This window comes from Bidens hawaiensis, unplaced genomic scaffold, assembly GCF_021521415.1.
Source record: "Bidens hawaiensis isolate Kalapana, Puna unplaced genomic scaffold, B.hawaiensis_p1.1 tig00037592_1, whole genome shotgun sequence".
In the NCBI taxonomy this organism is placed as follows: Eukaryota; Viridiplantae; Streptophyta; class Magnoliopsida; order Asterales; family Asteraceae; genus Bidens; species Bidens hawaiensis.
In genome coordinates, this window is record NW_027496559.1 from 63,761 (window position 1) to 80,336 (window position 16,576).

The window sequence follows — 16,576 nt, forward strand, 5'->3', positions numbered from 1 at the left end:
TTCTATGGTTATGGGTTTGTAGATTTTTACCTCGCTCTTAACCCGAAACAAGATCCGAACCGAAAACCAAACTTTCGTTTAAAGACTTTATTGCTAACTTTTTGATTGTAAAACTTAAGTATCTTCATTTATAAATTATTATACACGTTTTTTGATATTTGGGCATGTGGCAACCATCCATGAACTTATTGTGAGATGGGAACCGAACCAAACCGAACTAAACCGATTTTCACTCGCTTAAGACACACAAGTGTGTTTTTAGCTATCAAGACTTGTATAAATCTTTAAAAATACTTTATAAAATGATTTTAATTATTTTCTTAAGTACTCGCAAATGTTGGATCCAACTTGATCTCATAACAAAGTTTGGACCGACAAAACCGAACACTCGCTTAACGTACGTTGTTAGTTCTAAAACAATAGAACTACATACTTGGTTAACTCTTACATGATTTTTATGAGTTATCTCATAACATTTAATATTTTGAAAAGTTGACTTTGAGTTTGACCAATTATAAAGACCTTAACCAATAACCTGAACACTAGTTAAAACCCGTTTTAGTATCTATATTATAAAGGGATTTGCATTCTTGCATTTTTACCACCTTATTACTTAACATAGGTTGAGTAAATATTAAGGTTAGAAACTTTAACCCGGTTTCGAGCAAACTTATATTTTTAAAGGACTATTATTATAATTTCTTAATTATTTACATTTTAAACCTTAAACTTTAATTGTTTACACTTCTCAACATTTATTTGTATTTAAAGACTTCCAAGAAAACTTTTATAATATAAGGCTCCTTTTCTTTTTAGGCTTTGTTCGCTAAACTCGTCGTTCCGGTTAATCTCCAAATCATCAATCTTTCAAGTTTATTACTTGAACATGAGTACTTTCATACCCCGTTTTCCATCTTTCGTTTAGGGGGTGATATTGCATACTTATTCAAACTAAATGTTTTATACCTGAGTCTTAAAACACAAACTTTATTGTATACTTTACTTAAATAAATGCTTGATTTGAAGTTCTATGCTTACATGCCTATATGCTAATGTGTTTACCGCTTTTTAGAGGGTTGATTCATAAATCCTTAGCTATTTGGTATTCTCTATGTAACATCTAAAATATTATAATATTTAATAAAGAAAGATTTGGATAAGTTGTCGTGTGTTAAATAATATTAACTAGCATCTAACTATAAGGAAAAGATCATGGACTTGGACTAATTAAAAAGGATTAAAGAATAATGGGCCTTAGGTCCATGGGCTTTAAGGGATATAAATACCCGCTTAAACCATCCTAAAACCCTAAATCTCATTCCATCTTTCCATAATTGCCTACACACACTCAAAAACACACACATCTACACTACCTTGCGGCCGAGAGAGAAAGAGGGAAAACGAGATCAAGCGAAGGTTGGATTTTGATAGATCTTGCCTATACGGGTCATATACAAGATTTAGAGTACGTAAACAAGTTAACCAAGACCAAGCGAACATGAAAAGGTATGTATCGATCCTAAAGTTTACGTTTTTATAAACGTCTAGCCTTGAAACTTAGAACGAGAATAGATCGGGTATAAACGAAACGTAAAGTTGTAAACTTGATGCTAAAACGAAGCTAATGAACCCATAAACCTGTGCGGCTCGATTAAATGAACCACTAAACCTAGTATTGAACGTTTTAAGCCTAAAGGTCCAAACTTTATGCTTTTCCTGGTCAAGTTTTATCCGAAATTGGCCATGGGAACGTTTACGGGAATGGTTAAGAACATATCCAAGGTTTATACATTGAAACATAAACGATTAGTGGGTTAAGGCCAAAACCCGTAACTGCTGCTGTACATTCATGTTCGCTGTCAGCTAAGTTCGCTCACTGACATGTTCGCTTAACGTATAAGTTCTCTCACTGTTAAGTTCGCGTACATATAACTTCACCGCATACAAGTTCGCCTCCTACCATGTTCTCTTAATGCTAAGTTCGCTCAGCAGCAAGTTCGCTTATATATTTAAGTTCGCTTATCAATAAGTTCGCTTATATATTTAAGTTCGCATATCAATAAGTTCGCTTATATATTTAAGTTCTGTTATCAGTAAGTTCGTTTACATTAAAGCTCTATATATTAAGTAAAAGCAAGCTAGTACTAGACTAATAGATTAGATCAGATGAGTATTGATACATGTACCCTATATACAGTTAGCAGGGCACAATTAAAGAAAGGAATTACGATTAACGGAAAAAGAAACAGAACTCAGGTGAGTTTCTAGCCCCATTTCCTTGTTATGTTTTTGGGGCTGTGTGCATACTCGATGTGAATGTTAATACACTTACCTTAAATGGTAAGTGTATGTCTTAATGACGATTGTGATAGTTATGTATGTGACAATCGTCAATTTCAGGTTAACTCCGTTAACTCAACTCTGTCAATTCAAACTTAAGATCATTGAATCTATAACGCACACTTCATTACATTTAAACTAGGGTTTAAATGACGCTTAACACTTACTACATGTGTAGTCTTTCGGGATTTGCACCGAAACGCAAACAAGTTGACGCAAACGATTGAGGAATAAACGAAAAACGTCAACATAATAATTATGTGATAATTATGTGTTAACATATGTGTTACTTGATTATATTGTGTGTAATGCTAAACAAGAAACAAGAACTAAGTTAGTTAAGTTAGAAAAACAACACTTGAAAGTAGAGGGACTTGAGTGTAACTTGTGTGTCTATAAATATAACCTTAAAAATAAAACCCTAACTATTATTATTATTAATCCCAACCCGATCGGCCCCCCCTCCCCTTTGCTCCTTGCTGCCGTCGACTTCCACACACACATACATCAAGAAAATCAAGTGTTTAATCCAAGAACTAGGTGCTAGGAAGGTATAATTGATCATCCTTTACATTCTTGTTGATTGATTTTGATGTTTGTTGGGTTAATAACAAACCCTAGGCTGCCGATTTTGAGTATGTACATAGCTAACATGATTGTTGTTATTTGGATGATGATTTGATAACTAGATTGAATCTTGTTGTATGGTGATTGTTGTGTCTTTGATTTGAGTTCAAACACAAACCCTAATCAAGTATGTAATATGTAATTGATGTGCATGGATGGTGTTTATGGAGTCTAGAGGGTCATATGGATGCATGATAGTTCATAGATTGTTATTATGTTGAGTTTGGATGTAAACAGATTCTGGACAGAATGTGTATACGATGTTTAAGTGACTGTAACGAAGTGTAAACGTGAAAGTTGGTTGAGATTGTGGGTACTGCAGTAAACTAGGTTGAGTCTGGTTTCTATAAAGTATAAGTTTGTAATTTTTGGACAAGTAGAAGTTTACTTTTATGATTTTACAAAAACGTTGTGCAAAGCTGAGCTGTTAGACCTGCTGTTAGGTTATGTTGTAAATGTTATATCTCATGAACTACGAGACCAATTGGGTTGGTTCCACTTCTGGAAGTTGACTTATTGAGTTAGGAACCAAACCCAAGTGGTTTTGCATTTATTGGATTTTTGCGTTTAACGGGAATTGCAAATAACATTCTGTTGTGCATGAATCTGACTGTTATGAGTTTGCTGTAATGATTTGATGATTGTGAGAAAACTATGAGGAATAAAAATGTAATAAAATATGTTCTGGAAACCTAAGACATATGTGCTTCTGTGATGATTTTTGGTAAATTAATTGAGATGCTATGATCGGTGAAATAGTACAATCTTTCTAGTAGGATTTCTGTCTCGGTAAAACTAGCTGCTGAGTTGTGTAAAAATGCATGAAATATGATATTTGTTGTATAATTGTTATGTTTTGACCAAAATACCCTTGCAGGGAATAATTGCCAATTGATTACCATGATTTGACCAAATTGCCCTTATGGGGAATAATGGCTAGTTAATTGTTATTTGTTGACCAAAATGCCCTTACGGGGAATAACAGCTAGTAATGTACGTTATGAATACATGACACGTATATGATTGCTTACACATGTGATGTGTCACAAAAACACTTGTGAAAGTCACACACGATTCACAAACGAAACACGAAACATGTTATGTGCATAGGTATTATGTACCGGGTCTAGAGACTCGATAATATTACGACACTTAGAAAAATCTCTTTGTTGTTTTAGAACGTTAGAGAGAGTTTTTCGGTGACGCGCATCTTGGTGATTTATTTTGGGAAATTCTTCGCAAACTGTGAGTTTCACTTTCCCCTCTTTAAACTGTTTTCAAACGCTTTTCACTTGGGGGAGATAACATACTCCACAACGCATTAAGATTTTGTTATAAATTATATATCACTTGTAAAGGCTAAGTGGCAAACGAAACATTTGAAGTCCTACACATCGAACCGGTTAATATTTAGAATAGCGAGTCACTGTTGAGTAGTACTACTGGGTTTGACAAACCCCACCCAATGCTAAACTCGACTGGAGGTCGAGCGGGTGTAATTTTGGCTAACACGTACCATGGTCTGGAGGACCTGGTGACAAGGCACTTACTAAACGAGTCAGCTTCGGTGTCGAACACTTAGTAATACTTGTTGTATAGATTAGCTACCTATCGATATATAATTTGACATAACACTATCTGGTAACGCAAAAAGCCGTAACCTGGTTACGCAAAACGCTTAACGCAAAACGCCGTAACGTGGTTACGCAAAACGCTTAACGTAAAACGCTGAACGCAAATGCTAAACGATTTATTTTATATAACTTGTGAACTCACCAACCTTGTGTTGACACTTTTAGTATGTTATTCTCAGGTAGCCGAGGCGGGCGCGCGGTTTAGGAACATGCATTGATTGAAAACGCTTTTGTCCTGCAAACTTATTTTTAACGATTATCTTTGGTTTTAAGTCGTCCTGCGTGACGCAACTTTTGATTAAAGGTTTTTACGCTTCCGCATTTAATTACTCGTAATCGTTTTCATGGTTTTGAAACTTTATTTTATGGTTTGATTATAACTGATAATTCCGATCCTGCCAGTTCACACCCTCTGACGGTAAAACTCCGTTAGTGGATTTTGAGGGTGTGACAATGTATGTATGCTTGACAGTACGTGAAAGACCTTCGGGTATTGCACGTATTGTTAAGGCAAGTATAGTGTAGTATGTATGATATGTGTATGTGAATAAGGAAGTATGTATGCCTATGATATGTATGTCACTAAATGTATGGATATGATAATGAAAGGTAAGGCAAGGTTAAAGGGTTGCATACCCTAATAATATATGCGAAGGTTAAAGGGGTAGCATACCCTGATAATATATGCGAAGGTTAAATGGGTTGCATACCCTGATAATATATGCGAAGGTTAAAGGGGTTGCATACCCTTATAATATATGCGAAGGTTAAAGGGTTGCATACCCTAATAATGTATGCGAAGGTTAAAGGTTTGCATACCCTAATAATATATGCGAAGGTTAAAGGGTTGCAAACCCTAATAATATATGCGAGGTTATAGGGCGTAATGCTCTTTAAAACATAAGGTATGATTATGCAAATTATGAAAGTACGAAGTATATACGAAAGTATGTAGTTATGAATGTGTTGTATGTGGTATGATTAACTAGAACTCACTCAGCGTAGCTGACTTTTAGTATGTACGTAGGTTAGTAGGATGAAGCAGCTCCCTTGAGGGGAATGCATGGCATGGAATTGAAGATACTGTTATCTGAAGGAAGTGTTATGTTATTATAAAGACAATGTTTTATGTTTAAACTACATTGAATGTTTATTATGATAAGATTGAAAGCCATGTATTATATTCTGGTTGAAGTTTTAAAATTCCCCGAATGTTTTTATTAACTCTGATGTTTAGAACTGCGTTTATGCGTAAATCCAACGTCCAAAGTAGTGCACCGGTAACAGGGCCTTACAAGTTGGTATCAGAGCAAAGTTTGAGAGATTTAAGCATTCTACATGCTTAGACTCGAACAGAGAATGGGATTTAAGTAAGAAAAGAATGAAGATGACAGTTCAAGATGGCCATGTGTCACTCAAGCAAGCTCGGCAAAGGTAAGAGGTATGATTAAATGATGTATGTTAAATGATAAAGAAAGGATATGTGAACGATAGGGATAGGATTGATTGTTTTGATTGACTAACTGTTTAAGTAGAACCAGTACAAATAGACTCATAAAGGGAGTGTATAGGACACGGAAAGTAACGTGATCAGCTAATCACATCTGGCCACTGTTATTACCTGTTAGCCTTACTATCCTTATACTAAATAGTTCATTGAGTGATGACGTTTGTGTTTTTCCTTTTAGAATACGATGGCTGGAACAGAAGAAAACGTGGGAGATGGAGGAATTGTGAAAGCTAGGGGTCTCACTAGACGACGTGGCAGGCCTCGTCGTGTCTAACAACCTTCGGTTGAGACCGCTTCCAACACTGGAGATGAAGGAAGCGCAACTGAAAGAGACCCGAACAACAACGAAGGGTTTCAACTGGATCCCGCAATTCAAGCAGAAATTGTTCAAGCTGTAGCCACTGCTGTGAAGAACCTGAATCCTGAAAAGTCTGCTGAGAAGTCTGGGGAAAAGAGTAAGAAAGATGATGAGGGAGAAAAGGGTGACTCGAGCGAAGTTCGATTTATGAAGGTTGATAACAGGAAAAGAGGCCGAGGTGGGTACAACTATAAGTCCTTCAAAGGATGTGACCCGCCAAAGCTGACTGGTTTGGGAGACGCAATCGCTACTCTTCAATGGATAACCACAATGGACAAGGTTATCCGCATTAGCGAGTGTCGTCCCGATAAAGCTGTCGGTTATGCCACCCAATCGTTTGAAGATGAGGCGATGTATTGGTGGGAATCGATTGAGCAGAGAAGGAGTCGAGAGGAAATCAAGGCTATGAGGTGGGAGGATCTGAAAGAGCTGGTTATGAAGAAATTCTATGTTGACGCCGAGGTTGAGAGGGCGGAGATGAGGTTCCTAAACTTGAAAGCTGGGTAGATGACCCATCGTGAGTACACCACCGAGTTCAACCGAATGTCTAGGTTGGTGCCCGATATGATCAACACTGAGGCTAAGAGAATCAAGTGCTACATGAGGGGATTGCCATAGAAAGTTTGCATGCTGGTCAGGGAGAATAAACCTGCTAGTTTTGCCTCTGTTGTCAAACTCGCAGAGATGGTTTATGAGGATCTGGCTACGGACGATGTTGTGGTGGGGGGAGAAAAGAAAGACAAGAAGTGGGTCGCTCCTGTTAAACGACCCGGTACTCAGTTGTGGAACTCAAAAGATAAGAAACCGAAGGTGTGGGAGAAGAGATCATGCAAGACGTGTGGTAAAGTACACGGTGGCGAGTGCAAGTGGGGTAAGGGATCATATGTTTGTTTTAAATGTGGAAAGGCGCATGGAGGAGAGTGCAGAGTAGGGTCAAACGCCTGTTATAAGTGCGGAAGGTAGGGCACTATGCTCATGAGTGCAGCGAGAAGCCGGTGTGTTTCCGGTGTGGTAAGACGGGCTACATGGCCAGGGAGTGTACTGAAGCTGGGGGAAGCGGGAAGAAGGATGTTGAACCGTCAAGGCCAAAGACCAGGGCCTACATGTTGACCCAAGAGCAAGCCAAGCAGATTCCAGATGTCCTAGCAGGTAAGTTTCTAGTAAACGGTGTTTCCGCTTCAGTTTTATTTGATTCAGGAGCGAACAAAAGTTTCATAGCCGCGCCATTTAGTAAATTAGCTAACATGAAAGTTTGCCGAGTGTCTGAAACTTTTATAGTAGAAACTACTTGTGACACCTCGGTTAAAATAATGAAAATGGTTAAGGACGGTAAGATAGAATTAGAGGGACATGAGTTCCCTGTTAGCTTGTACGTTATGAGCTTAGGAGGGTTCGATGTAGTTTTGGGAATGGATTGGTTGTCTGAGTATGTAGCTCAGATAGTGTGTAAGAGTAGCATAATAAGGTTAAGGTCCTTGGATGGTAGTGCGGTGACGGTTTATGGTGATAAGGAAAGTTATGGGCTTAATGTCATTTCGATGATAAAAGCCGAGGGTTTGTTAAGGCGAGGGTGCGGTGCCTACCTTGCGTATATTTTCAACGCTACGGACGAGACAAAATAAATGAAATATGTTCCTATCGTGTGCGACTACCCAGAAGTATTCCCAGAGGATCTTCCAGGGTTGCCACCGGAGCGAGAGATAGAATTCCAGATAGATTTAGTACCAGGAGCCCAACCCGTTGCGAAAGCGCCTTACCGTCTAGCACCGTCTGAGATTAAGGAATTAATGTCCTAACTGCAAGAACTCCTCGACAAGGGTTTAATTAGACCAAGTGTTTTCCCGTGGGGCGCACCCGTATTGTTTGTGAAGAAGAAAGATGGAAGTATGTGAATGTGCATAGACTATCGCGAGTTGAATAAGCTTATGGTAAAGAATAGATATCCTTTGCCAAGAATTGATGATCTGTTCGACCAACTGCAAGGTTCAAGTTGATTTTCACGAATAGATCTCAGATCACGCTATCATCAGTTGAAGGTGAAAGAGGCAGACATCCCGAAAACAGCGTTTCGGACGTGGTACGGACACTACGAGTTCCTCGTGATGTCATTCGGTCTAACGAATTCTCATGCAGCATTTATGGACATGATGAATAGAGTGTCGGCCGATGTTGGATAAGTCACGTGATCAATCTTGAAGGGATTACCGTGGACCCAGCTATGATTAAGGCAATAATGAATTGGAAGACTCCACAGAATTTGACTGATATACGAAGCTTCCTAGGGTTAGCTGGAACCTATAGGAGATCATCGAAGGTTTCTCCAAGATAGCCGCACCGTTGACCGGTATGACCCGAAAGTCGATAGTATTCAGTTGGGGTAAGTTTCAAGAAGAGGTTTTCCAGGAGTTAAAGATTAGACTCACGCAAGCTCCAATCCTTTCTTTACCCGATGGTGACGAGGATTTAGTTGTTTGTACTGATGCTTCGCATCGTGGGTTTGGTTGCGTGTTGATACAACGAGGAAATGTGATAGCTTACGCGTCTAGACAGTTGAAAGTCCATGAGAGTACTTATCCGACGCATGATTTAGAGCTAGCAGCAGTAGTGCATGCCTTAAAGATATGGAGGCATTACTTGTATGGTACTAAGTGCACTATTTATACAGATCATAAGAGTTTCGAGCAGAAGGAATTGAACATGAGACAGAGAAGATGGTTAGAGTTGATTAAGGATTACAACTGCGACATTAAATACTACCCCGGTAAAGCTAACGTGGTCACCGACGCGCTAAGTCGTAAGAACGAGGAAGTCATTGCAACAGTGAAATCATACTAGTTGATTATGAATTCAAGTCTGTTTGAAGAAATCATCAAAGTACAGTCAGAGGTACTGGTAGATGAAGGGCTAGTGAAGAAAGAAAGGATTTTCGGTCAGCAAGACGAGTTGATGGAAAACACTCATGGTGTTAAGACTAGGTTTGACCGTATGTGGATCCCATGCCATGGAGACCTTAGAGGTCGAATCTTAGATGAAGCTCATAAGTCAAGATATTCGATTCATCCAGGAGCTACAAAGATGTACCAATATTTGAAAAGGGATTACTGGTGGCCAGGAATGAAAAAATTTGTGGTGAACTATGTTAGTAAGTGCTTGACCTATTTACAAGTTAAGGCCGGACATCAGAAGCCTTATGGAAAGATGCAACCGCTTGAGATACCTGAATAGAAGTGGGAACACATCACTAAGGATTTCAAAACTAAGCTACCTCGTACAGCTAAGCATCATGATACCATTTGGGTGATAGTGGACCGTTTGACCAAAATTTGACCAAAAGTGCTCACTTTCTGCCTATACGAGAGGCCATCTCGTCAGAAACGTTAGAAAGTTTGTTCATCAAAGAGGTTGTATCTAAGCACGGAGTACCGCTATCGATCGTGTTTGATAGAGATACTCGGTTTACTTCGAGATTCTGGAAGAATATCCATGAAGCCATGGGAACCAGATTGAACATCAGTACGGCGTATCATCCTCAAACAGATGGACAGTCTGAAAGGACGATCCAAACCCTTGAGGATATGCTACATGCTTGCGTCCTAGATTTTGGAGGAAGTTGGGATGATCATCTGCACCTAGCAGAGTTCTCCTACAACAACAACTACCATTCATGCATTGGTATGCCACCGTTGGAGATGCTTTATGGTAGACGATGTAGAACTCCCATGTGTTGGGAAGAGATTGGTCAAAAAGAAATGGGAAGCTTAGAATTTGTTCAAGAAACTTCTTCAAAGTTCGATCAGATTAAGGCTAGAATGAAAGCTGCACAAGACACGCAGAAGTCGTATGCAGATAAGAGGCGACGACCGATTGAGTTTAACGTTGGTGACAACTTGATGCTCAAGGTCTCGCCTTGGAAGGGGATTATCCGTTTTAGGAAAAGAGGAAAGTTGAGCCCGAGGTACATTGGACCGTTCAAGATTGTAGATCGTGTAGGTGAAGTAGCTTATATGCTGGATTTACCCGATGAGTTAGAAGGAATTCATTCAACCTTTCATGTTTCTCATTTGAGGAAGTGTCTAGCTGATGACACGTCTCATGTTCCATTAATGGACATCGAGGTTGATGAACGGCTGAACTACGTCGAGCAACCGATAGAGATTGTTGATCGCAAGGAGAAGCAGCTTCGTCAAAAGGTTATACCATTGGTGAAAGTGATATGGAAGCATCGAAAAGGATCAGATGCCACTTGGGAAGCTCAGGATGAGTTGCGCAAGTTTTACCCTAATCTGTTTAAGTAATAGTTAGGTTTCGGGGACGAAACCTCCTTAAGGAGGGAAGACTTGTAACATCCTAAATATTATAATATTAAATACAGAAAGATTTGGATAAGTTGTCGTGTGTAAAATAATATTAACTAGCATCTAATTATAAGGAAAAGATCATGGACTTGGACTAATTAAAAAGGATTAAAGAATAATGGGCCATAGGTCCAGGGGCTTTAAGGGATATAAATACCCCCTTAAACCATCCTAAAACCCTAACTCTCATTCCATCTTTCAATAATTGGCTACACATACTCAAAAACACACACATCTACACTACCTTGCGGCCGAGAGAGAAAGAGGGAAAACGAGATCAAGCGAAGGTTGGATTTTGATAGATCTTGGCTATACGGGTCATATACAAGATTTAGAGTACGTAAACAAGCTAACCAAGACCAAACGAACACGAAAAGGTATGTTTTGATCCTAAAGTTTACATTTTATAAACGTCTTGTTGGACTCGGTCTGCCCAAGAAACATACAATATTGATGTGGCTAGTGCGTTATGATCCAAGTCGGGTCATACCCAATAACAAGCTAGACAAACAACATAGATATTTGTTTAAATGATGTGATCATAGTAAATAAATATCAACACTTGATTTTGGGAATTGGTTTCCTAAACAATTGCACTTGAAAGAATAATAAATTATATGGATAATTTATTTTAGAGAAATTAATTCATAGTGTTATTTAATTGGTTAAATAACATCAAAGAGAGTAGTATGTAAATATTGTTGCTTGGATCTTGTAACATGTAGCATAATGTTACATGTAACAAATAAAATGTGCATGCAACAAACATTAAGGTTGTGTAACAAAATTTGAAATTCAAATTTTGGGTGGGACCCACTTGTGGCCCACCCCTTTATGGGGAAACACACACACCCAACCACATGACATGCATTATTCCTTTTGTTGGTTTACATATCCAAGAACGCTCTCTCTCTCTCTCTAAGCTCTCTCTCTTTTCATTCTTTGCAAGACAAATCATTGTTTTTCTCTCCATATTTTCGGCCAAAAGAACAAGGATTGTAGATGTTCATAATCAAGTACAAATCCTAGCTAAAGTGGTGTCTTGTTGGTGGCTTGGGGTATACTAGCTTGAGGCATTCGGTTTTGAAGGCTTGCATTCACAAACCGTCATCTCCTTCATCTTTCTTACATCTTGAAAGGTTGTATTACATAAACCCCTTTGGATGTTGTTTATGTATGCATGTAAATTCGTATATGGATCCGGGGCTTGGGTTTTACATATAAAACAGGTTTTATATTAATCTAAATAACAAGATTTAAAACTAATTAATCCGCTGCGTTTTTCTTTATAATGGGTTATATGGACTTTGATAATCTTGTTAAAAACCAACAATGGCATCAAGAGCCGCTTATACAGATACATGCATCAATAGATCTAAAAATTTTCGGGTTTTATGGTGTGGTTCACCATATGGCCAAAATTTTGGGGCTTTTGGTTACCTCTTGGTTCTTCAAGGTTATACTTTACATGCATGTGATAATCTTGAAGAATTAAGTCATTTGGATGATTGGTTGTTTTGTTTGGACAAAACCCGAAACTTTCGGTTTTCTTATCCTTGGCCGAAAGTTTGAGGTTCACAAGGGAAACCATTTTTAGACATGTAATACTTGCATATTTGGATGTGAATTTGGATGTTCATAACCTAGCCATGACCTTGTGTTTGGATGTGTGTTTGTGTTGTGATTTATTCAATATTCAATTTGGTTGTAATATTATTTTATTTGGGTTTGTACTCTATTTATTCTTTCATATTGGTTTGTAATAATAAGTAGATTAGTTGTGTTTCTTTTACTAGAGAAAAATGTATTAGGATATATTTTTTGTAAAAGAAGAAGCAACAAAGTTACGGTTTTGGTTTTGGGCCTTAATGGACCTTATAGTCCAAGATGGGATTCTAGCCCAAAGACCAAAGCCCAAACTTGGAGGCCCATGGAAGCAAGGAGCTGAAGTTGGAGCCCAATTGGAAGCCCAAATAAAGTGGAAGACTCGCAACACAAGGTGGACACTTGTAGCATATGGATGCGGGATCAAGTGGGTGTTCACCGACGCATGCCTTGTGTCATTCTCGTCCCTTAGGAGAGACCTTTTGGCACACTTTTTTCGGTCAACAAGTGTTGTCATATTAGGTGGCTATGGTTATAAACTTGTGGTTGTTTATTTATGCTTGCATAGTTGATTTATATTTTTTGTTTTATCTTATTTGGATAAAGATAATTAACAAACTTAATATCAACAACTTGCATAAAAATTGGTTCCTTAGAAATCATTAGGTAATAAAATTGGTTTTATTAAAGGATAATGATTTCACAATAAAATGGGTTTTATTAAAAGGAACTTTGGAAATGGGTTTTCAAATAAAGTACCATTCATTTGAATGCATGCAAATGCAAGGTACATAGTTTTCCAATCTAGAATTTAAAAAACTTAAATCCCTTTTTAAACAACAAGTTAAACACCATCCTGTTATACAACACTTAAGTCGCTTGTAGACTTGATGTGGGGTAAGGGTCACCTAACCACATTTAAGAAAACTTGTGATCTTAAGGTGGTTTTACAATACTTTTGGGATGAGGGTCACCTAACCACTTGTATATGTAAACTCACACGTGTGTGTAAGTAGGACGACTTGATTTGGAAACCATGTGAATAGGGTCACTGGCACATGGGGTTCAAAGGTGTTGATGGGATTAAACATGCCAACTAAACATGTGATGTTTAACTGATCCCATAAAACTAGAAGTTGCAAATGGTTGCAATTGTCAAACGTTGACTACCTTGTTAATTTGAATAGTGGGATAAAGGTCACCTAACTACTATTTGAATGAAACATTGGATTCTAGATTTTAATCAATAATTTTCTTGGAGACATTAAAGGGTATTAAAGATTAAAATTTATTGATATCGAAAATACTAATCTGAACTTTGTTAAATTCTTTAATAGATGGCCGCAAACAATCCACCGAACGCTATTATCCCTCACGTGCATATTTATCACTTAGATCCATTCTGGATAAGGATCGTCTAAACATTAACAACTTTATGGACTGGTATCGAAACTTGAGAATTGTTCTCAAGCAAGAGAAGAAGTTCTATATATTAGACGATCCTATTCCCGATGAACCCGATGTCAACAACTTGGATGCCTACGCGGATTGGTTGAAATATACCGAGGATTCAGTGCAAGTTTCTTGCCTCATGTTGGGAACAATGATTCCCGAGATCCAAAAGGATTTTGAGAATCATGGGGCGTATGACTTGATAACCCAGCTTAAGGAAATGTTCCTTACTCAAGCTAGGGTGGATCACTTCGAAACGGTTCGAGCACTTATGAATGTCATATGGAAGAAACCCAATCTGTGTCATCTTATGTGCTTAAGATGAAAAGCCACATTGATCGGCTTGAACGGCTTAACTGTCTCGTCTCAAAAGAGTTGGCCACGGATTTGATCCTGAATGGCCTAACTAAAAGGTTTGAGACATTCTTCATGAACTACAACATGAACGGATGGGACAAAAGCATTAGTGAGCTTCACGCAATGCTTAAGACAGCCGAAGCCGGCATGGGTAAAAAGGTTTTACCCGTTCTCACGATTAATGAGGGTGGCTTGAAGAAGAGGCATAGGCAAAGGTTGTCTTTGGTAAGGGACAAGTCAAGAAGGGGTTCAAGGGAAAAGCAAAGGCGGAACCAAAACACAAGAAGCTAAAGGTTAGCGCTGAGGATCCGTGCTTTGGTTGTGGGGAGATAGGTCACTGGATGAGAAATTGTCCAACCTATCTCAAGGAGTTGAAAGCTAAGAGGGATGCGGGGCAAACCTCAGGTACAACTTTCATGATCCATATTGATCTTAATATTATTTCTTCTAACACATGGGTATTGGATACCGGATGTGGAACTCATATATGCAATTCATTGCAGGGGTTCAAAAGAAGAAATGATTTCAAGAAAGGAGATGTAAGTCTCTTCATGGGCAATGGAGCAAAGGTTGACGTCCAAGCCCGAGGAGATTATGTTTTGAAGCTTCCGAATGGTTTGGAAGTTATTTTGAAAAACATTCTGTATTCTCCCAGTTTGACTAGGAATAATATCTCTGTTTCTGTATTAAGACAATTTGGTTATGATTTCAAGTTTGTAAACAATGGTTTTTATGTATTCATGAATGATGTATTTTATTTTAAAGCAATGCCGTTTAATGGCATTTATGAATTGGTTCATGATAATACATCCATTGATAACTCGTTGCACCAAGCTAACACCAAAAGACTCAAATTGGATTTGAGTAAAGCTTTTATTTGGCATTGTCGCCTTGGTCACATAAACAAGGATCAGATTCATACACTTCAAAAGAATGGTCTTTTGAATTCAAGTGATGATTCATTTGATGAATGTGAATCTTTTTTATTGGGAAAGATGACCAAGGAGCCCTTTAGTGGAACTAATGAAAGGGCGAAAGACTTATTAGGTATCATACATTCGGATGTATGTGGTCCTTTTAGGACAATGACAAGGAATGGTGAAAAATACTTCATTACCTTTACCGACGATTAAAGTCGCTATGGGTATGTGTTCTTGTTAAGACACAAAAATGAAGCCTTTGAAACGTTCAAAGTCTTCCAAAATGATGTACAAAATCAACTCAACAAAACAATCAAAGTACTACGTTCCGATAGAGGTGGTGAATACCTCAATGATGCATTTCTAGAACATCTTAGGAGTTGTGGGATTGTCTCACAACTTACTCCACCTGGAACACCACAACATAATGGTGTGTTCGAGAGGAGGAATCGAACTCTATTGGATATGGTTCGATCCATGATGGCTAGAAGTACATTACCCCTGTCATTTGGGGTTTCGCACTGATCTCTGCTGCCCGTATTTTAAATATGGCACCAACCAAGAAAGTGGAAAGGACACCTTTTGAAATATGGCATGGAAAGGTTCCATCATTATCATATTTAAGGGTATGGGGCTGTGAGGCTTATGTTAAGATCTACACCCTAGACAAACTTGAAAGCCGTCCACTAAGTGTATCTTTTTAGGATATCCCAAAGATTCGATGGGATATTATTTCTACAATCCAAATGAGCATAAAGTGTTTATAGCTCGCAAGGCTAAGTTCTTGGAAAGAAGGTTCCTTATGGAAGGAACTGATAGAACTATGGAACTCGAGGAGGATCGAGAACCACAAGCCGATACACATTTGGTTGACACTAGTGATCAACAAGAGGTTGTTGATGATGATCAAATGGTTGATCAAAACACACAAAATGTTCGCAAATCTGGTAGAATTAGCACCCCACCGAAAAGATATGGATTTTTCATGGATGGATGCTATGTGGTAGATTCTGATGAACCAACCACGTACCGAGATGCAATGACACAATCTGATTGTGATAAATGACTGGAAGCCATGAACGTTGAGATGCAATCCATGCATGACAACCAAGTATGGGACCTGGTTGCTCCACCTCTTAATTCCAAACTGGTTGGAAGTAAGTGGGTTTTCAAGAAGAAAACTAATATGCATGGAAACTTGGATACTTATAAAGATAGACTTGTAGCAAAGGGTTTCACTCAAACTCAAGGGGTTGATTATGATGAAACTTTCTCGCCCGTTGCGATGCTAAAGTCTATTAGGATATTATTTGCTATAGCCGCATATTACGACTATGATATATGGCAAATGGATGTCAAAACGGCTTTTCTAAATGGCCATCTTGAGGAAGATGTCTATATGGTTCAGCCTGAAGGTT